At 38.8% G+C, this 21,502-nt stretch overlaps 1 protein-coding gene and 1 long non-coding RNA gene across 11 annotated transcripts in view; one reads left to right on the top strand and one right to left on the bottom strand.

Annotated features, from left to right (window-relative positions):
- Positions 1 to 18,290, top strand: part of LOC104106969 (histone-lysine N-methyltransferase ATX2-like) — a 69,961-nt gene extending 51,671 nt beyond the window's left edge. For 5 of the 10 annotated variants that reach the window (XR_011411299.1, XR_011411296.1, XR_011411305.1 and 2 more), the window contains 2 exons: positions 788 to 941; positions 1,044 to 9,108. The gene's annotated coding sequence lies outside the window, so the exon portion shown is untranslated. Of the gene's footprint in view, positions 1 to 117; positions 605 to 787; positions 942 to 1,043; positions 9,109 to 17,259; positions 17,323 to 17,461 lie in introns of those variants that run through there. The other 5 variants (XR_011411302.1, XR_011411300.1, XR_011411301.1 and 2 more) reach the window with 5 other exon arrangements.
- LOC138899578 (uncharacterized) lies at positions 17,211 to 17,450 on the bottom strand. Its single transcript, XR_011411306.1, has 2 exons — positions 17,320 to 17,450; positions 17,211 to 17,277 (listed from the first exon to the last, which is right to left on the bottom strand). It is a non-coding gene; the product is annotated as an uncharacterized lncRNA (long non-coding RNA).
- Positions 18,291 to 21,502: the final 3,212 nt, after the last annotated feature.

Below are 21,502 nucleotides of genomic sequence, written 5' to 3'. Positions count from 1 at the left end.
TTAGCTTGACCAAGGGGCTCACGATATTCCAGTAGAAAACTCTCGCGAATTTTGTTGGAGTAGCCATGGTTGCGCATGTGTTGAATTGTTTGCGACTTTTTCTATATAACCTGCCAGCGCTCGTGAGAACTCGGGCCAGTCAGTCCTCCATTTATCGGATCGGATGTTGGAAAACGAGGCCATCTTCACAACCTTCCTGCTTCTATCTCTATGGTGGAATAAAGTAAGGCAGTTCGCTTGAGTTGCTCAACCGTCCCTTGTCCTATGCTCATGAGCTTCTTGGGTTAATTGGAGTAGACTCCTGAGCTTATTCATCGCAATTTGTAGGTTAAGGCAACTGTTCTTCCATATTTTCACTTGTTGTTTCCGATGTTCTTAAGAGTATTTGTGTCGTCTCTACCTAGGTGATTTCCAGCCATTTTCGGCCATCCAAACACCACCTCTATTGGCGTATTAGTCTAGGACTTTGAGATTACTCATCTTCCAACCATTTTTCTTGTTGATTAGCATGGTATTAGGAGATTTGACTATATTTAGGAGATTGTTAATTCTCACATGATTTCAGGAGATTTGATTATATTTAGGTGATTTGATTTGATTTGAATTGATAGCTGGATTGATTATCTAGATTTATTTATTTTCTTAATTAGCATTAGGAGCTTTGTATATATTCCGTTGCTCATTGGATGTAAACACACAAAAATACAAGAAGCCTTTTTTTCTTCTCAAAATCTACATGGTATTAGAGCCATTGATGCCTTTTTGAGGTGAGTTATCTCCCTCGCAGCACTAGGGGTTTCATTTTTATCAAACAGGTCGAGTTCTCCCAGGCGCCGGTCTCTAGAAGCTTCTGGAATGTTCAATTTGTATGGCCTCAGTGATGAGAATATTTTATGTGCCACTTCTGACTTGATGGTTGTTTGCAACACAAACTCCTTCTGGTTAGTTTTTTGTTTTTTTGGAATTTTCTTTTCTGTTGGGGTCGCTGGAACATTCCGATCCTATCCTAACTAGTTTTGATTTTTCTATTCACCGGAGTTAAGGTTCCGTCGAGACAGATTTGGTTTTCGGCGATGCAGAATGTTTCTGAGAAATTGTCTTCAGATTTCCTTATGATTGGGCAGAAAATATGGAGAGATTCAACGAGAGGGTTTCTGGAGAAATTTTGTCTTCGGATGAAATTCGACTTTTTCGTCGCCTCCTAGCCAAACTTGACTACGCTAATATTGCCACATCCAATTATGTATAATCAAGTACTACCTTTGTTGCTCACCTTAATTCTTGAATTGTTGATTCTTGTGCAAATAGACAAATGACCGGCTCTTCTAAAGGCATTAGAAACTATTCTACGTGTCTCAAAGAAGATAATGTTAGAATAGCCAATGGCTCTTTGAACACCTATCTGTGCAACAGATTCTGTCGTTTGTACTTCTTATATTAAACTATCATCTGTACTCCATGTCCCTGAGTTCCCTGTCAATCTTTTATCCTTTAGTGCCATCAGCAAAGCTCTAAACTGTAAAATTGAGTTCTTTCTTGATCATTGTATTTTTAAGGCTTTTCGAACAGGAAAAAGGATTAGCAGTGGTAGATTACGTGATGACTTGTATATATTGGATGAAATTCAAAACTCTGGTCAAGCTTTTTTTGGGAAAGTAGTAATGTGAACCAAGAAATAATGCAACGGCATAGACGGTTAGAACACCCATCATTCTTTGTTTTGAAGAGGTTATATCCCGATTTGTTTTCAAGAACTTAATTTGAATATTTGTTCTGTGATGCATGTGAATATGCCAAGCATACTTGAAACTCTTATTCTGTGAGTGATAATAGAAGCACAACCCCATTTATGACTATTCATTGTGATGTATGAGGTCATACCTAAATTATTTCTTGTCTGGTAGTCGATGGTTTGTTACTTTCATTGATTTCTGCACTAGGATGACTTGTGTATATTTGTTAAAAGCCAAAAGTGAAGTTTTCTCTTGTTTTCAGTCATTTCATAAGATAATTTGTACTCAGTTTGATGCCAAAATAAAAATCTTGAGAACTGATAAGCGGCAAATACATGGATAAAAGATTTGGTGCTCATTTGGAGTCCAATGGGATAGTCCATCAGACTAGTTGTCCTTACACTAGTGCACAAAATGGGGTCACTGAAAGAAAACATAAGCATTTATTAGAAGTAGCAAGATCTCTTATGTTCAACATGCATCTATCAAAACCTTACTGGGGGATGCTATTCTAGTGGTTGTCTATCTTATCAACAGAATGCCACTTAAAATCTTCATTTTTCGTAGTCCTCTGGAGGCTTTATAAGGTAAGAATAAATATACTATTCGTCCAAAGGTGTTTGGGTGTATTTGCTTTGTCCACACTAGGAATTCAGGGAAACTTGATCCTAGAACACAGAAAGGTTACAAATGTTATCATCCTCCCTCTAGGAGATCTTTTATTTGCATGGATGTTAGCTTTCGAGAATTTGAGCCCTATTTCAGTATTACCTTATCACCTACCTAGTTCCATTACTGGACCTCTTGATGACATTGTCACAAGGAAAAGTGAAATTGGAGAAAGAATTCAGGAGGAGACTATTGGGTGTTTGGATAAGCCTGATTTGAAAATTTACTCAAGGAGAAATAGAGCAGAAGAAGCCATCATGCGATCTACCGAAGTTGTTCTTCTACCGGTGAGTTATCTACATTTCTTAATGAGTTAGATATGCCTATTGCTCACAGAAAAGGAGTCAGATCTTGCACTATCAAACACTCTTTATCTCATTGTCTCCTATAATTCTTTATCTCCATCATATAGAGCTTTTGCCTTGTCTATTCCCAGAATTGAAAGGAAACTTTTGTAGATCCTAAATAGAAGCAAGCTATGATTGAAGAAATATAGGTCTTGTAAACAATGAGACTTGGGAACTTGTTACTTCACCACTGCAAATGGGTCTTCATTATGAAGCACAAAGTTGATGGCTCGATCGAAAGATTCAAAGCAAGATTGGTGGTTAAGGGATTTACTCAGACTTATAGAGTGGATTATCAAGAGACATTTGCCCATATTGCTAAGATGAACACAATTAGAATTTTTTTGTCTTGTGCAGCTAATTTCGATTGAGACTTGCAACAGTTTGATGTGAAGAATGCATTTCTTCATGGAGACTTAGAAGAAGAGGTGTATGTGGAGATTCCTCCAGGATTTGATACTGCACAAAGTCAAGGAAAGGTATGCAGATTGAAGAAAGCCTTGTATGGACTGAAGCAATCTCCCGAAGCTTGGTTTGACAGGTTCTGCAAAGCAATAATCTCCTTTGGTGACCAACAAAGCAATGTTGATCACACCCTATTCATAAGACATCAAACGGATAAGCTCACTTTTCTTATAGTGTATGTTTATGACATAGTAATGATATGAGATGACAAAGAGGAGATGTCCCAATTGAAGAAGTTGCTGGCACATGAATTTGAGATCAAAGGTCTACGACAATTGCAGTACTTCTTGGGAATTGAGGTTGCTAGATCAAAAAGAGCAATTTTTATTTCTCAAGGAAAGTATATTTTGGATCTTTTGAAAGAAACTGGTATGATATGTTGCAGGCCCGCAAAATCGTCCATTGAAAGCAATCACAACTTAAAAAGTGGAGTTGGAGAGACATCAGAGGTTGCTTGGAAGACTCATTTATCTCTCTCACACGAGACCAGACATAGCTTATTCAGTTAGCGTGGTGGGTCAATTCTTGCATGATTCACGAGATTCTCATATGCAAGTTGTCTTTCATATTATGCGGTATCTGAAGTCTCCTCCAGAGAAAGGTTTACTTTTCTCCAAACATGATGACCTCCAAATAAAGTCTTTAGAGACGCGGATTGGGCTGGATCTCTGAATGACAGAAGATCTACATTCGGTTATTGTACGCTCGTTGGAGGGAACTTGGTTACTTGGCGAAGCAAGAAGCAAAGTATAGTTGCTAGATCAAATGCAGAGGCAGAATATGGTGCTATACCCGGGGTGTTTGCGAACTGCTTTGGCGATAAAAGCTATTAGAGGAATTGAGACTATCTGAAAAAGGATTGAACCTGTTAAATTATTAGTAAGTTTCATTGCTCCTAACAAGTTATTTGGAAATTAGTCTCTTTTCAATCCCGTGCGGCGCCTGCATGTCACGACCCAATTTTCTCTTTGTTGGGTATTGTGATGGCACCTAGTCCCTAAGACTAGGTAAGCCTAATATTTACTAAATAACAACAATAATTAAATAACATCTAACAATTTTTGAAATAGAAATCTCTATAAAAATTTACAATTCCCAAAAATCGGTAGTACAAGTCATAAGCTCTACAGAGTTTGTTACAATTTACTAAATACAACCGTTTGAAATAAAGTAAACAGTGTGAATACAAATCAGAAGGTGACTCCGAAGCCTGCGAACGCAACGATAGGTTTACCTTGAGTCTCCACAGCAACAGTCTGCACAACTAGCTAATGATCAACTGACTTCGAAATACCCGGATCTGCACAAAAATGTGCAGAAGTGCAGTATGAGTACACCACGGCGGTACCCACCAAGTATCAAGACTAACCTCAATGGAGTAGTGATGAGGTACAGTCAAGACACATACTGGACTAAATAACCTGAACAAGTATAAGTATAGGAACAACAGAGTATAGTTCTACATAAAGACTACGCGAAATGGCAAATAATACGGAAATTTCAGTAAGAAAGGAAAACAACTATCAGCGGAACACCATAGTAATGGCATAGAAGAACGAACGGAAACACAACCTAAATCCGATGAACACAATTAAAAGAAGGGCAGGTAGCAGCTAGATGAAAACAACCACTTTCACACCAGGTTTTAGTTAATAAACTTCACGAGGTATCGAACCTCATACTATTCGCAACTCACGGGTCCCAATACCTGAACCCTAACACTGGGCATCATGTGCCCTCATTACACTTCATAATCGCACTGACGACTCACGTGCCAAATAGAGCCATTCTCACATAGAAGGCAAGTAACAAGGGTGTGCATCTATACTCAGCAATATCAAGAAAACCTCTTAACCGATAAGGGTGCTCAACTACGTGTATGCTTGTGCAAGTGTCCTAACATGGTTCATGCCAGCTAATAAGTATAGGAAAGGAAATGGACAGCACGTAGAATGTTTTCTCACAACTTTCCACAAGATAAAACTCACACAGGTAAGTGTACCACTACACAAACATCAACAACAAGAATGCCCCCAGGCCATCACAAGTCATCACAGATCAATCCCTGACACATCCCACCTTGTCTCGCCATGTGTGCAATAGTAAAGTAAATGCTTGCCTTGTCTCGCCACACGTGCATGATAATGTTCCCACCTTGTCTCGCCACATGCGCAACCCACATATATATATATATATCCCGCCTTGTCACGCCGCATGTGCAAATATCAATAGTAACAATAGCACGGCAGAAACCTCGTGCAACTCAATAACACTCGCACGGCAGAAACCTCGCGCATTACAACAGGTATAACAACAACAACGACAATAATACAAGGGTACGACAAATAAGTCAACTCAGAAATTTCAGAACTCAAAGAAACGGAGGAACTAATTCACAAGGAGTAGTCACAATAGAGAATGCTAGTCATAATAAGAACAACTTAACAAGAAAGGAAATACTATGTAACAACGGTCCACAATATACAATTCGACAACGGGGGAGCTAACACAAGTCGAATAATTCCAAATAAGGTCAGTCAACTAAATTATAGGATATCTAACTTCTTTTAAGGTTGGGCAATTAGGAAAGAGATACAACAAATTCAATAAGGATAAGCAGCAGAAAGATAATTTTAGCCTCAATTAAGGGTGAACAATTACAGAAGAGATAATTATAACTTCAAATAAAGATAAGCAATTAGGAAAGGATAACATGGCAATAGAAGAGATAACAATTTCAGTTAAGGCACTGAAGAATCAAATAAGCAACAAGAGTGGATCATGAAGCAATTAATTCTAATTAAAGCAGGTAGAGGTAAAACTAGTAATTAAGAAACGTATTCATAACAAAACAACTGCATATTCAGTAAATACAAGAACCTAAGAACCCTAAAAGGCCAAATTTTTCACAAATAAGTCCGAGCACGTACTCGTCACCTCGCGTACACGGACTACAATTAGCATAGAAAACTCAAATTCTAAGGGGTAGTTTCCCCACACGAAGTTAGGCAAGATACTTACCTCAAAGAAGACAAACCGATACTATAAAATGAACTTCTCGGTGAAATGGCCTCCGGACAGCTAAAATCTAATCAAAATAACTTCAAAGCACAAATAAAACTCATAAGAAACTATTCTGGATCATAAAGATTCAGTCTTTGTCAAAATCTAAAAATTGATCCAAAAGTCGACCCCCGGGCCCACACCTCGGAACCCGATAAATTTCACAAAACCCGAACATCCATTCCGATACAAGTTCAACCATACTAAATTTATCAAATTCCGATACCATTTCGTTCCTCAAATCATGATTTTTCATTTTGAAAGTTTTCTTCAACAATCCCCATTTTCCTTAACTAAAAATACAAATTAAATGATAAAAATAAAGATAAAATCATGGAATATAATAAATTCTAGGTGAAGAACACTTACCCAATCAATTTGCTTGAAAAACCCTCAAAGAAGCTCCCAAAACCGAGGTCTAATATTCAAAATACGAAGAAAATGGTCAAACCCTTGACTTATATGATTCTGCCTAGGTAAAACCGCACCTGCGGACCATTAAGCGCATCTGCGCAATCGCATTTGCGGGCAGACGTTCGCATCTGCGAACTTAACTTACCAGGCCTAGGTCCGCATCTACGGACAACATAGCCGCACCAGCGGCACCACAGAAGCGCAAGAGGGGACGCAGAAGCGAGCTTCTTCGCATAAGCGATCGAGGAACCGTAGACGCGGCATTCGCCCCTGCGTGCCAGCTTCCGCAGAAGCGAGCGAGCTCTCAAGCCTCAACGATCGCAGAAGCGACCAGGCTCACGCAGAAGCGGAGCCGCACCTGCGCTCCAAAGTGTCGCAGGTGCGAAAGCACCAGAACTAGACCTGTTCAAAACTATAAAAATCATCTGAAACCTGTCCGAAACATACCTAGGGCCCCAGGCCCCCGTCTAAACATACCAACAAGTTCCATAACCTAACACGGACTCGCTCGGGGTCTCAAATATCATCAAACAACGACGAAACTACGAATCACACCATGAATCGAACTTATGAACTTTCAAATCTTCCAACTTCTAAAACCCGCGCTGAAACCTATCAAATCAACCCGGAATGACGTCAAATTTTGCAGGCAAGTCCCAAATAACATAACGGAGTTGTTCCAACTCTCGAAATCGCATTCCGACCTCGATATCAAAAAGTCCACTTCCAGTCAAAATCTCTGACTGGACACACTCAAATTCAGCTACAGACCTCAAATTCACCGTCCGGACACGCTCTAAAGACCAAAATCACCCAACGGAGCTAACGGAACCGCCGGAACTCCATTCCGGAGTCGTCTTCACACAGTTCCAACTACGGTCAAAATTCTAATACTTAAGCTTGCGTTTTAGGGACTAAGTGTCCCAAATCACTCTGAATCATCCGGTAACTGAATTCAACCACGCACGCAAGTCAATACACATAATACAAAGCTGCTCAGGGCCTTATGCCGCCGAACGAGACTTAACTAATCAAAAACGATCGGCCGGGTCGTTAGACTAAAGTTCCCTTCACTGCATGCTAGCCTTTCCTTTTCCCAGGTTTTCCAGATCGTGCCTGTTGGTGGAGCTCGTCCATGAGGCTCTCCCCAACTGTGCCCCACGTATGATGTCTAAGCTCTTGGCCTCGACATGTTGTGGCGCTTCTTGTCTTAGGATCATAATCCATGCACGCCCTGCGGGTTGGCTAAGGACATGTCTTGTCCTTCGCCTAGAACTGAGCATCGCTCGCGTGCACAGCCCAATCCTCAAGCTTGACACTCGCCTCGTGCATCTGCACCCGGCTTGCGCTTCGCCTGAGTAAGAAAACCTTTAGTCCTTGACCATTGTCTTGTGCGTCTTTAGTGGCATGCCCATACATAGCCCTCGTGGCACACTTCCATCCCGAATAGTGCGGTGTCGCCCCACAACTGCACGTTTAGGCCAACGGACCCTTGCTCGCATGGCTGAACCCAAGCCATGCTTACAAGTAGACACATGATGCCCCTAAGATAGGTGCATCAAGTATCCAATTGGCACAGAGGTCTTTGTCCAACATTTCGGCAGCCCGCAGGGCATACCCGTCCCACATATCAACCTCCAGCGCCCGTTTGGTGCCCAACGCTAACCCGAAGGCGTTGCACCGTCCATAGAGTTCCCTAACTCGTATGGATACCTAGTACACTCCTTTGAGTCGTCCAGGCAGGCACTTGAGGTTCTCTCTCAAGGTCATCAAGAAATAAAATAGCGCATTTAAGTGATTTGGCTAAGCGACTAACAACTATGGGATTAAAAGGACTATTGGGAACATAAAGGACTGAATCTAAAGGTAAGGAAGGAAGTGAGTGTGCTTAACCTATTGCAGTTGCCATGGTTTGAGACCCATTGGCCATTATGACTTTTGGAAGAGATTGGGAATACGAAATAGTTGTGAAAAGAGATTTGTTACCAGAAATATGATCTGATGCACCTGAATCAATGACCCAAGACTTAGAGGATGAAGATTGGGAGAAACAAGTCATGCTATTACTTGTTTGAACAACATAAGCTATCTCAGAAGATGTCTGCTTACTAGGGGCGGCTCAACGGTATCCGGGGCCTAAAGCCAAAATTCAACGAGGGGCCCTAAGTTTTTTCATATTTAAAAACTCATTTAATAAAATTTTATTTTGAAGTTAATTTTTCTAGCTTTTTGAGATGTAAAATTTTTAATAATTTATTTATAATCGATTTCTTAACTAGGATTATATATATTTCTACTTTCTAGGATTATTATTCAATTCTTTTAGGATTTCCTAATTTTCTAAAAGATCTTTGTTAAACTCTCACCAACTTCTTCTTCTTCTTGGATTTCATTCTCTTCTACCTCAATTATATTAGTGATTTGTTTATCTACCATAAATTCTTCCTATTTTTGGGGATTGTATTAAAGTTTCAATTCTTTTCTCCTTTTTTGGCATTTTTAATATGCGGATTCATATTTTCTTGTTGACATATTAAAATTCTAATAAATTTAAAAAGCTAATACATATACTTACAAACAAAAGATATAAAAAAAAAAAATTAGATGCAAAGTAATAAGAAAAGTATAGAACAATTGAACCTGGTTTAACAAATAGTCATGGATAACTTGATATATTACTTATATTGTTTCAATATTTTTGGTGCAATTCCGGGAAAGCTTGACAAAAAAAGAGTTCGCAATTGCTTTCTACTATCATATTTGATAGAATATTTTATGAGACAGTGGATTTATAAATTTGGAAAGGAATATAAAAGATTAAGTAAAAATCGGTTTAAGGAGAAAGTAATAAAAGTTTCGTGGGCCATGTGATAATAATGATAATATATAAAGGAGGCAAGACATATATTCACACGTAAGTAACTATTCTTATTCCCAAATTATCTCTATTGGTCTCATAGTTCCCTTATTTATGAAAAATATACTTTTTTTTAATATACTAAATATTTTTTTAAAAATTCATCAAATACAGATATAACTATTTAATACAGCATCAGAAAATTTTGGGGCCCCCTAGATGTGGGGCCTCAAGCAGATGCTTGAGTGGCTTTACCGTTGAGCCGCCCCTGCTGCTTACATGCTTTGTACTGAAGGAACTCAATATAATCTGCTAAAGAAACCATCCGACTATTCAAAGCATCGGTTCCCATGTCGCTACAATTTGTAGTAGTAGGGTTAACTTGAAATAATGGAAATAAGTAACTCCTTTGAGAAAACTGAAGAAATAGCTTGAAAAACACTGTTTACAGCAGGAAAACAGAACAATGTTCTGTGCCTGAAATACTGTTCACGCTGGAAACACTGTAGCTCGCCGTAATAACTCAAAGTGGTCGGAATGAAACAAAACCAGTAAGGGTAGGATCGAAATTACCAGGCGATCATACTGTTCAACCGAAACTTTTTCAAAATCTGGCCGGAACAGTGCTCATGCGCCGGCGCGTGGGTCAGATCTCGCCGGAAATTTTTCTTTTCCCGACATGTGAGGGCGCGTGGACGTGTGTTTTCCTGTGGGGTTGATTGGGGTTTGGTCGCCAGAGCCTGAGGAGTCTTGTGGTGGTGTTGGTTTTTTTTGCACAACACCAACAGAAAGTGATTTGCTTACGGACAGCCTTCTAAGTCGCCGGAAAATCGCACGGCGAAGAGGTCTTGCTTCCCGGAAGTCATTGGAATGATACACAACGACGGGTTTCTCACTAATGCTCTGATACCATGTGAGAAGGCACGGGAGAAAATATGTTATTGATATTAGATGTTTAAATACAATACAAGAAGTCCTTATTTATAGTTATACACTACAAAGAGATATTACTGTTCTTCCAATGTGGGACCAGACTACACTATATATATATATATGTAAACTAACAATGCTTAAAATTAAAAAGCCCAAGTTTCCTGAGTAGACAAGCCTACGTCAGAGAATCAGAAGAGCCTTTTCTCACTGGTTCGGGATTGTGACATCCTCCCACACTCATTATGTCATCGTCCCCGATGACACATCAAGGCATGCGACATCCCGGAGTCTGCCCCCTCAGGTATGTACTTTGCGGCTGCTCAAAAGGAGTCGTGCCCCATGCACTTCTCCCCCAAGTATCTTCCAAGCGTGCCTCTGCACTTCACCTCCTTTCGGTGTTCACTTGGAAAGTGCCTCCGCACTTGCACCCTCTGGTGTCTCACTTTGTGGTTGACCCACACTATCGACCACACCATGACCCCCACGGCCTTCATGTCTGTCTGAAGCTCTTCCTCCAATGGTAAGCGCATTAACGTGCTTTTTCGCGTGGCTCCCGTAGCCTTTTCACGCCTTCTGGCATAGCTCCCGTAGCACAATCGCTCTCGTAGCCTTTTCCTTGCCCTCATTACCTTTGAGGATGTGTTTGCTTCCGGACTCACAATTTTGCCCTAATGCCTCTTGCATAGGCGGATCCTCCCACACTCAATGTGGAGGATACTTCTTAGCGCACACGTCCCACTTGGCCTTCGGCCAGCTCTTGGGACGTACTTTTGGTGAGTACTACATTCTCAAATTCATAGCATCGACGCATTCCCGAACAGAGCTCTTTGTTTTCTAACTGTCACTTTCTCAGCAAGTACCCAATGTTCCCGGTAGTACGTCTGTACTCGCCCTATAGTCAGGTACTCTCTTGGTCCTACTGGCACGACTTCCCGGTCCGGTTGTGCATCGCACTTGGACTCTCAACGGTCCCCGATCATTCGGCGTACTCCTTTCCAGAATGATGACATCTTCCAACTTGGAAATATGCCCAATTCTGGAGCTTCGCTATTTCCTTCGAATCCGTCTCCTCACCTTGGCAATGCCCTCAGGCAGCTAACAGGTCTATCCCGCAGGAAAGACACTCAAATGATGCGTTGTACGCATCCTTGGCAAGATCTCCGCTGCGATCATGCCCAAAGTTTATAGTCCACGGCTCCCACTCTTTGCAATATGGTTGCTCGACCTGGCAAACATGGACTATTCTTGACCTTCCGACTCATCGGCATATCACCCCATTCAATAGAAGTCCAACAGTATCGGGTTCTCGATCTCTGGTGGCATATGAACATCAATCTTTGCTTTGACATGATCTCCGCACTGACATTCAAAATGCACTCGCCATCTCAACTCTTGCCTTGACATTGTTTCATGGCATAGTATGGCCTTAATCAGCTCTAATACCACGTGTCACGGGCCGACTTTCTTACGCTCGTCAGCGGCACCGAATAGCCCGTGCGGCGCATGCAGTTTCCCTCACTGCAGGCCAGCCTTTACTTTTCCCAGGTTTTCCAAGCACGATCCTGTGCCTGTTGATGGAGCTCGCCCATGAGGCTCGCCCCAACTGTGCCGCCCGTATGATGTCTAAGCTCTAGGCCTCGACATGTTGTGACGATTCTCGTCTTAGGATCATAATCCATACGCGCTCTGGGGGTTGGCTAAGGACATGTCTTGTCCTTTGCCTAGAACTGAGCATCGCTCTCGCGTGCACAACCAATCCTCAAGCTTGGCACTCGCCTCGTACATCCATACCCGGCTTGCGTCTCGCCCGAGTAAGGCAACCTTTAGTCCTTGGCCATTGTCTTGTGCGTCTTTAGTGGCATGCCCATACATAGCCCTCGCGGCACACTTCCATCCCGAATAGTGCGGTGTCACCCCACAACTGCACGTTTAGGCCAACGGACCCTTGCTCGCATGGATGAACCCAAGTCATGCTTACAAGTCGACACATGATTCCCCTAAGATAGGTGCATCAAGTATCCAATCAGCACAGAGGTCTTTGTCCAACATTTCGGCAGCCCGCGGGGCATACCCGTCCCACATATCAACCTCCAGCACCCGTTTGGTGCCCAACGCTAGCCCGAAGGCGTTGCGCCGTCCATAGAGTTCCCTAACTCGTATGGATACTTAGGACACTCCTTTGAGTCGTCCAGGCAGGCCCTTGAGGTTCTCCCTCAAGGTCGCTCATTTGATACGGCTTGGTGGCAGCACGTATGGGGGAGGCGGGTTGAGCTTTCAACACCTATACCCCCCTTATATATGCTTAAAATTAAAAAGCCCAAGTTTCCTGAGTAAACAGGTCTACGTCAGAGAATCAAAAGAGCCTTTTCTCACCGGTTTCGAATGAAGTCACAACCCCAAAATGCGGGTTGTGACATTTTTCTTATAATTTGTCGTTTCCTATCCTATTGTTAGTTTTATTTGCATTTTGTAATCTTGGTTCCAAGAATATGGCGTTTGAACATTGAATCCCTCAAACTTATTTTCCAAAGGATTTTAGTGGGATATTTCGTTTGAAGAATATGGCGTTTGGACAACGCTCTTCAAAGTTCTTTGCTAAGTTTTGAAATTGGAAAAGGTATATAAACCCTCTTGAACTTATCTCCTATTTGCAATTACACACTTATTCTTTACGGTGTCCTATGACCCCCTTGGACTATTTTAAAGTGGAATTATTTACCCCTTAAATGTTGATGTGGCAGAGAGTGAAATATATTCTTCACGAGAGAGTGAGAAGCTATATATATATATATATATATATATATATATATATATATATATATATATATATATATATATATATTACCCCACACATCCCCACTTACCTATAATCGAAATATAACCCAACTAGCAACATAAATTCGAAATATAACCCAACTAGCTAAAGGAACAACCCAGCTAGAAAAATTTCTTCCGCCATCAGGCCTTCGCTCCGGTTCCTTCCTCTTCTTGTTTTTCCTTCAACTTTCTTTCGAGTCTCAAAAATCCAGCTAACAACAATGAACAATTTAAGCCGATGTATAACTGGAAGGCTAACTCCAATGATTCTTTTTGCTCTCATTTCATCTTCTCTCTTGCCCCACAAAATCAAACCAAAATGCTATTTTTCTTGGGGTGTGTTTGGTATGATGGAATATGTTTTCCATGAAAAATGTTTTGCTAGAAAATATTTCCCGGAAAACAAGTGGCTTTCTTACTTATTTCCTAGTGTTTGGTTAATAAGGAGAAAATATTGTCCCAAGAGCATTATATAGTTTAGGCAAGCACTATAATGCTGGACTCACACCTTAGACCTCGACATCTGACCCCGACCCTGACCCTTAATTCATACATCGAACCCAACCCCAGAATTGAACCCCGACCCAAACCCGAAACCAAACCTGAACTCGACCCGAACTTGGACCCTAACACCAACACCCGATTTTGACCACGATCTTGACTTTGACTCTGTATCCACACCCCTATCCCTGACTCTAACCCGAACCTCGATCCTTAATCCCGGCCACGGGCCTTGACATTGTTCCTAGACCCGCAACCCGAACTGAACCGTGATAGTGGATCATGACCCCAACCTGGCCCCGACGTCGAACCTCAACCCTTACCATGGTCCCCAACCGCAACCCCATTTTTTGCCCTCGATCCTAGACCCGAACACCAACCCCGACACCTGGCACTGGTGACCGACCCCAAACTTGACCCTGTCCCGACATTTGGTCCCTTACTTCGACACCGGGGCCCCGATCTTTGTGTTTCGGTTCACGAAGTCCGAGACGGGCGGGGGAGGGGTGGCAGGAGTTGGTGGGTCAGGGGCGGAAGGAAGGGGTGGAACAAGGCAAGGGAAAGGGGGCCGAGGGTGGGTTAGTGGTGGTGGTGAGGGGGGATTTGCTATTGAGAGTGAGGTGTGCCGGGATATAGAGTTGGTGAGGGGAGATTTTCCTCTTGTTCATCAAGAAAATATTTTTATAACATTCAAGCTAACCAAAGTTGAAAAATATTTTCTATAAAAAACCAAACACACCCTTAATCAATTGCTCTTTTTAGTTTCTTTTGTTCCACTAATAGAGTCGTTAATGTACAAAAATAAATTCTTTTCTCGTCTTCTTTCCATTTGAAAAATACTTTCTTTGGTATTTCTCAAGAAGGTGTTGTTGATTAGACTCTAGAAGAAAGGAATAGAAGAAAAAAGAGAGATAAGCATGGCTTCTGATTGTCGGCGGTAGTGGCAGGGTAAAATAAAAGAATGAAAGAGAAAAAATCGAATAGAAAAAAGGTTAAAAGGAAAAGAAGAAGAAAAACTAAAAAATAATTATGAAATAAATATGTGGGAGCGTGTATTATCACCACTTAGTATAGTTTTGGGTGTGACTTCTCAAGAGGGTATATATTCCACTTCAAAATAGTCCAGAGGGGTTATAGGACCCTCTCAAAGAATAATAGTGTAACTGCAAATACCAGACGAGTTCATGTTCTTTTTTTTTTTGTCTTTTCCCTTTTGGAATCTACAAGCTCTTATATTTAATAAAGTCACAAGTAGGGATCATGTTACAGCTGAGACATATGCACACCAATGTCCCAGCAAAATTTGCGCATTAGAACAAGTGTAGAAGTTAAGAATCTTTTTCTCTTCTTTCGTGGGAGAGACTTGAATAGAATAAGGGAAGGACTTATTGACAACGAAATCTTTTATTTGCAAGATACATAAGAGGAGAAATACTAGATAATTTCATATTCCAAGATTTAAATAAATGAAAATAAATCATCTAACTTGTTTGATTTGTCCCTTCCTAGCCAAACGGGTGAACCTTTTTGCTTACAAACTCTTTCTTAAGTTGCACCAGGAAGTTGCGAAAAGAAATGCGCTATCAAGGGCTTGTAATCTTAGAAAAGTGAGTATTCAAGGACAAAAGATTGACTTGTCTAGAACTAACTAGTGTGAGTTTAGCAGTTTTGAAAATCTTAAGTGCTTTTGGAACATTAGAAGTTGTTAAATGATATTGGTTTCTTGAGCAAAGCTCTTCACCTTCATCTAGCATTCTTCAGTTCTTTATGCAAACTAGAAAAAATAACTTTATCAAATACAAGGTTTGCTTAGAGTGAGGCGATTAGACTGTGGGGCAATTGGAATGTCTTGAGGTCCTAAAGTTGGCAAAATATCATTCAATAGGGCGACCTGATATTCAAAGATTGGAAGTTTTAACCAACTAAAGAAATATTGCAGATTGAAAGAGCAAACCTCAAATATTTGAAGGTTGCAAATCTCCAATTTCAAAGACTTAAATACCTTGTCCTAAATCATGTGATATGCTTGAGGTTGTACTAATTGAGCTGGTTAATGTCAGTAACCTTTAAGAGATGGTTAAGAAATGGCACCGGAGAACACAAACAAGGTGATAAAACTATCTAACGGAAAGCAAGAAATGCATGAAGAACACATGCAAAAAGCAAATCTAGAATGGAAATAGAAGATACGAAAAAGAAGAGCTAGGCTCTACAGAGTTTCAAATTCATGCTCACTACATTTCGCTCCCCCCCACCCCCACCCCACCCCAAAATAGTTTATGCAACGACACAACAACAAAATTGAAAAAGGTCATTCGAATACATTTTGTTTTGAGATGATTTATCTTTGTTATGGTTTTCGCCAAGTGTATCGATAAACCATGTATCCATCATTCATAAAGAATAGAAAGTTTCACAACCAAAGAGAGGTTGATACCTAAACTCGAAGGGCGGCTTTTGTGCCAGCTGCCTTAAGCTAATTCCACATAGGAATCAGATTGAAGTGTTACGGGCCACAAGTAGTGGTCCAAGTTTCCATTTGGTAGGCGCCTTTTGGGTTAAAAATTCAAGGTGACAAAACAATGAGTCCCAAAAGCCTTGAGGTGGTCCAGAGAGGTCCGGGCAAAGCGAACAATACCTGTCATGTTGGACTTTGGCCATGACAGAAAGAGGCTGCATCTATACCTATGATATGAAACCGAGAGCATATTGTATAGGCTTCATTACAGTGATATACAATGGGCTCCTTATTAGTCATTGTCATGGCCTAAGTCCAACGTGGCGGGTATTGTCCCTATTGGCCCGATTCCTCTATGCCATCTTAAGGCTTTTGGGCTTCACATTTTGTCCCTTCGGCTGGACCCCTTTAGGTCATCTCAAGGCTTTTGGCATTTGTCCTAGCCCAAGTCCAACATGACAACTATTTTTGCTTTGATACGGTCCTTTGAGCTACCTCCAGGCTTTGAATGTCATGATTTTTGTCCTCTTGCGCCTTTAACCCAAAAGTCGCCTACCAAGTGGAGACCCTGACCATTATTTATGGCTATTTACCTTTCCACCAACTCTGATGTGGGAATATCCCAAGGCAACTGTTACAGCGACCCCTCTCCCCAAACCCTCGAGTTCAAGTGTTACCACCCTTTTGGCGGCAATACTTTCTAATCTCTACAGATAATGGATAAATTGTCCGCTGAGTATGAATATATAGACATACACTTTGATAATGAAGATTTAGAACATCGACTGACCTTTTTCAATTACACCGTGTGACGTTGCAATCAATTGTTTCGGGGAGGGGCGCAATATAGTGAGAATGAAGTTGAACTCTTTAGAGCTTGACCCTTTTTTTTTGTCTTTGATTTTTGTTCTAGAGTTGCTTTTTGCAATGCATCTCTTGTTTCCTATGTGGGATAGTAAATTTGATCTCCTTGTTTGCGTTCTCCGACGTCGTATTTTGAAGGCTAGCTACATCAGCCAACTTAATTGGTACAACCGCAAGTTCATCGCATGATTTAAGAACAAGGTACTTAAGTTTTTGAAATTGAAGATTTACAACCTTAGATCTTTCCTTTCAATCGATAATACTTTAAGCTGGTTAAAAACCCCAGTTTATTTGCCTTACTCCAAACAAATCTTGTATTTGACAAAGTTAATTTTTTCAGATTGCATAGAGAACTGAAGAATGCTAGAGGAAGGTGAAGAATTTTGCTTATTAAACCAATATCTCTCAACTACTTTAAATGTTCCAAAGCACTAAGATTTTCCAAACTGCTGAACCCATCCTAGTTAATTAAAAAAAATCAGTCATTTGCCCCTGAATACTCACTTTTCTAACAAAGTAAATTTCTTCGGCTTGCATAGTGACACGAAGAATGTTGGAGGAATCTAAATGGAGGCTTATTTATTGTGTGAATAGAATACATTATAAATGTAATATAGAATAGTGTGTATAAGTGTCTCACATCAGGTGATGTAACCATATAAATTGAAAAGTGTGAATCTAAAAGGATTCAAGCGTAAGACGGTATCTTTGCTCATACTTTCAATCTATTCTTCAGTTTATCTTCTCACATTCAAATTATCAGTTGGTCATGTTTATGTAAAATCCATTTCATATTCAAAAAGAAAATATTGGCCAATTTGAGAAGATTGTATGAAAAGAATAGAGTGATGTTGTATTCAGAGGCGGAGTTAGGATTTGAAGTTATTGTGTTCGGGATTCTAACCTTTTTGTGTTATTGGGTTCTAAATTAAGAATTTGTACCTATTCAATAAATTTCTTAAGGCAAATATAGAGTTTGGACTAAAGCTACTGGGTTAGGCTGAATCCGTTGTCGCCCCTGGTTGTATTGTGTTGTCTGGCAGATAACCAAGAACTGAATTAGCTTTCAGTTTGTTAGTTTGACAACTGTAACTAAAGTAGCTTACCAGTTAATCAAGAAGATTCATGTGTAGCTAATATCAATGTCTCTATTTATTTAATTGTGTACAGCTTGTTATATTACTTGATCTGTAGAATGATTAGTTCATTAATTTTGCAACATTGATGTCTTGCAGTAGAATTTTTGGCTGTTCTAAAGTAATTAAAACGATCTTAAGCCTTCAACATGCTAAGAAACTGAGAGGACTGATGTTACTTCGGCACAGGGGCGGGGCAGAGTGTGGGGTGTGGGTTCGGCCGAACCCAATAGCTAGCTTTTGTTCAAACCATGTATTCGTCTTAAGAATTTCATTTAATATGTATAACTTATTAATTTAGAACCCAATAACTTATAATGATTATAATTCTGAAGGAATCCAATAGCTTTTGCGTGGACCTTGTATATGTATTAAGAAATTCACTAATCTATACTATATTAAAAGCACAAAGTCTCTTAGCAAAATATCGTTCGCTTTTTTTACCCTTTAAAAATAGATTTCACATTGGACAAATTTGTAATTGTAATTTACTTCATTTTTTTAATATTTAAGACTTAATCAACTAAATTTTATTTATTAAATTCTTCCTTATTTGAACTAGATAAATATTCCTAATATTGAGGAATCTAAAATGGAGTTTGATTTTACTTATACAACTTTTTTTCCATATTTAAATTATGTAGGTATTTTCCTTAAATGTTTCCAAGTGTTTATTACGTTATGAATTTAGTCTTCATTTGAGTTTTGTAGTACTAACCACGTAAGAATCATCAAACATGTCAAAATCCACTTTTTTCGATTTCTTTTTGAACCATATGAATATTGTTCATTCTAATATTTCACATGTGCATGAAGTCTTAAGGTGATTTATAAATTTTTTAGTTTTTAATACAAACTATTTAATCATTGATGATGGATAACACATACATTATATTATACATTAAATATAATTTAATCATTTAAATAATAACGTTAAAATTCTGTAACAGGAGCTCCTAATATTTAAAAATTCAAAATAAAATAACATTTTAACTTATATAAATTATTTTCTCATTTAAATAGCATAATATAACTTTATAACTCCTTAATCTAATCCATATCCAAGAAGAAAAACTTACATTTTAATTTTAATTCCTTATTTTTCAAGATCTAATAACACTCATCAATATTAAATATAAACAAACTAAGTTGCACCCTATTTAACTAATTTTTTTTTTTTGAATTAGTGAGAATATTAAGGTATAATTTATCATATTTTCAATGATAATTCCAATCAAAAGTACTATATTATCAATTCAAATGGCATAAATGAGTTTGGATATAATGATGAACAAGAATACTTAAAATGAAACAGTTTACAAAGAATAAGTAAGAACTAATCTATCTATCTATCTATCTATATTATTATAAAAGTACGAATGTTTTAGGTTAAATGTTGAACGACAAAAATATTCTTGAAGACTTTTATACTCTAAAATATTTATAGAATTTAGGAATGTAGTTGTAAAATCACCCAAGGATGAAAGGGGGGGAAATATTAGACGAAGTGATCTCCCGTAATAATTCTATTTCAAGTCTGTTTCCATATATCACATGTGAGGGTATTTATTCAATTTCTTATACTCATTCGTTGCATACTTGGATATTTATAGTTATCGAGGTTATAGTCTTTTTTACCAAAATTTTAAAATCAATTTTTTTTAAAGTATTTGTTCTCAAACGTAAAAGACAAAAGTATTTTTGGCACAAAAAAAGTATTTTAGCACAAAAAAAACATGGCCAAACAGGCTATTAATTTGTATCCATATTTATGTATATATATATAATAATTTGCCTAATATTTAGGGATTTGAAATCAATTAAATAATATAATTTTAATTTAAAATTATAGTAGTAGACGTAGAGTTCTAATACTGTACTAATTTCACATGAACATTGAATAACAAATCTCAATCCGGCAATCCTACGAGTGTTTAAGAGTTCTATTTTGAATAGGAGTAGTTTGCAATTTTATCGTTAACTTAATTTTGCTTAAATAGTCCTTTCGTTTAGATCCATCTGCTTTCTACTTTCTTCTCCTTTAGCCATAGTATCTCTAGAAGATCCAAATTTTTTGTGAGCAGATTTATCTGTGGCCATGCTTTGTCTCTGACATGACATGTACGTAAACTCAGCTTTATAAATCTTTTTTGTTTTATTTTGTTTGGATGCTATTTGTTAGTTGTATTAGTAGAATTCATTCTTTACCATAAAGTAATGCATGTCGATATTGTTGATTGCAGAGCGATGGTAGTAATGAAATCAGCACATTGAAACTTGTATAGCAAAACTTCATTGGATGGTCTGCCCTGAGTATAATGTGTATTTAGGAAGTTGTGAGTTTTATTGTTCAGTGTATCCGATCATAGGTAAAGCCAAAATTTCAGAAAGATGATTATACTATTATGAATATATAAATTCAGGATGTAAGTTTAATGCGGGTTCAATCTTTATGCTCTTATTGTTGAACTCAATATACAAAATTATAGATTCCAAATCAATTTTTTTTTTGAAAATTTAGTGATTTTCATACTTATATATCTATATTTCATGTCAAACATAATAGGATTAGTTGAACCATTGATTATATAATAGCTGATCTATATTATGAGTTTTATTGGCACGTTGTGTTAAGTGCAACTCAAAATGTCTATATTGATTGACCAGCCTTTAAGAGGTGGTTTTGTCTACCTCTGTATCGTATTTTATAGGTTGCACTGGAGTTCAAATATGTTAAAAGAAACTGGACTCTCTATAGCATGTTGGTTAACCGACTCATTGAAAGTTTTTATTGGTTGTTAAAAAATCTTTGTCAGTTTATATGCATGCGGGAAGGTATGTGCTTTAAAGATTGAAATAAGCGAGACTTGTAATTTAAAATTACGCATACTTTCTTTCATGATTCCTTCGATATTCATGAAACGAATTGTGTTGTGTTTTACTCGATCAACGAGTACGCGTGTAAATTAAAACTTTAGTTACACAGCTTAATCAATATGAAAGAAAAATAGTTGTTGGAGCATGTGACTGTGACGATCCGGCCGGTCGTTTTGAGTATTATAACTCCGTTCTCCTATTTAGTGCTCAATTTATGCTTTATAGTTATTTTATTACTTATCGGGTTAGTGGGTGCGGGTCCGGAAGAAATTCGGAGTGAAATAAGACACTTAGTCTCATAATTGAAAATTTAAGTTAGAAAAGTGGACCCGATATGGACCTATATGTAAACGACCTCGGATTTGAAT

Source organism: Nicotiana tomentosiformis, chromosome 9 (genome assembly GCF_000390325.3).
Source record: "Nicotiana tomentosiformis chromosome 9, ASM39032v3, whole genome shotgun sequence".
In the NCBI taxonomy this organism is placed as follows: Eukaryota; Viridiplantae; Streptophyta; class Magnoliopsida; order Solanales; family Solanaceae; genus Nicotiana; species Nicotiana tomentosiformis.
This window is presented reverse-complemented; position numbering and strand designations above follow the sequence as displayed.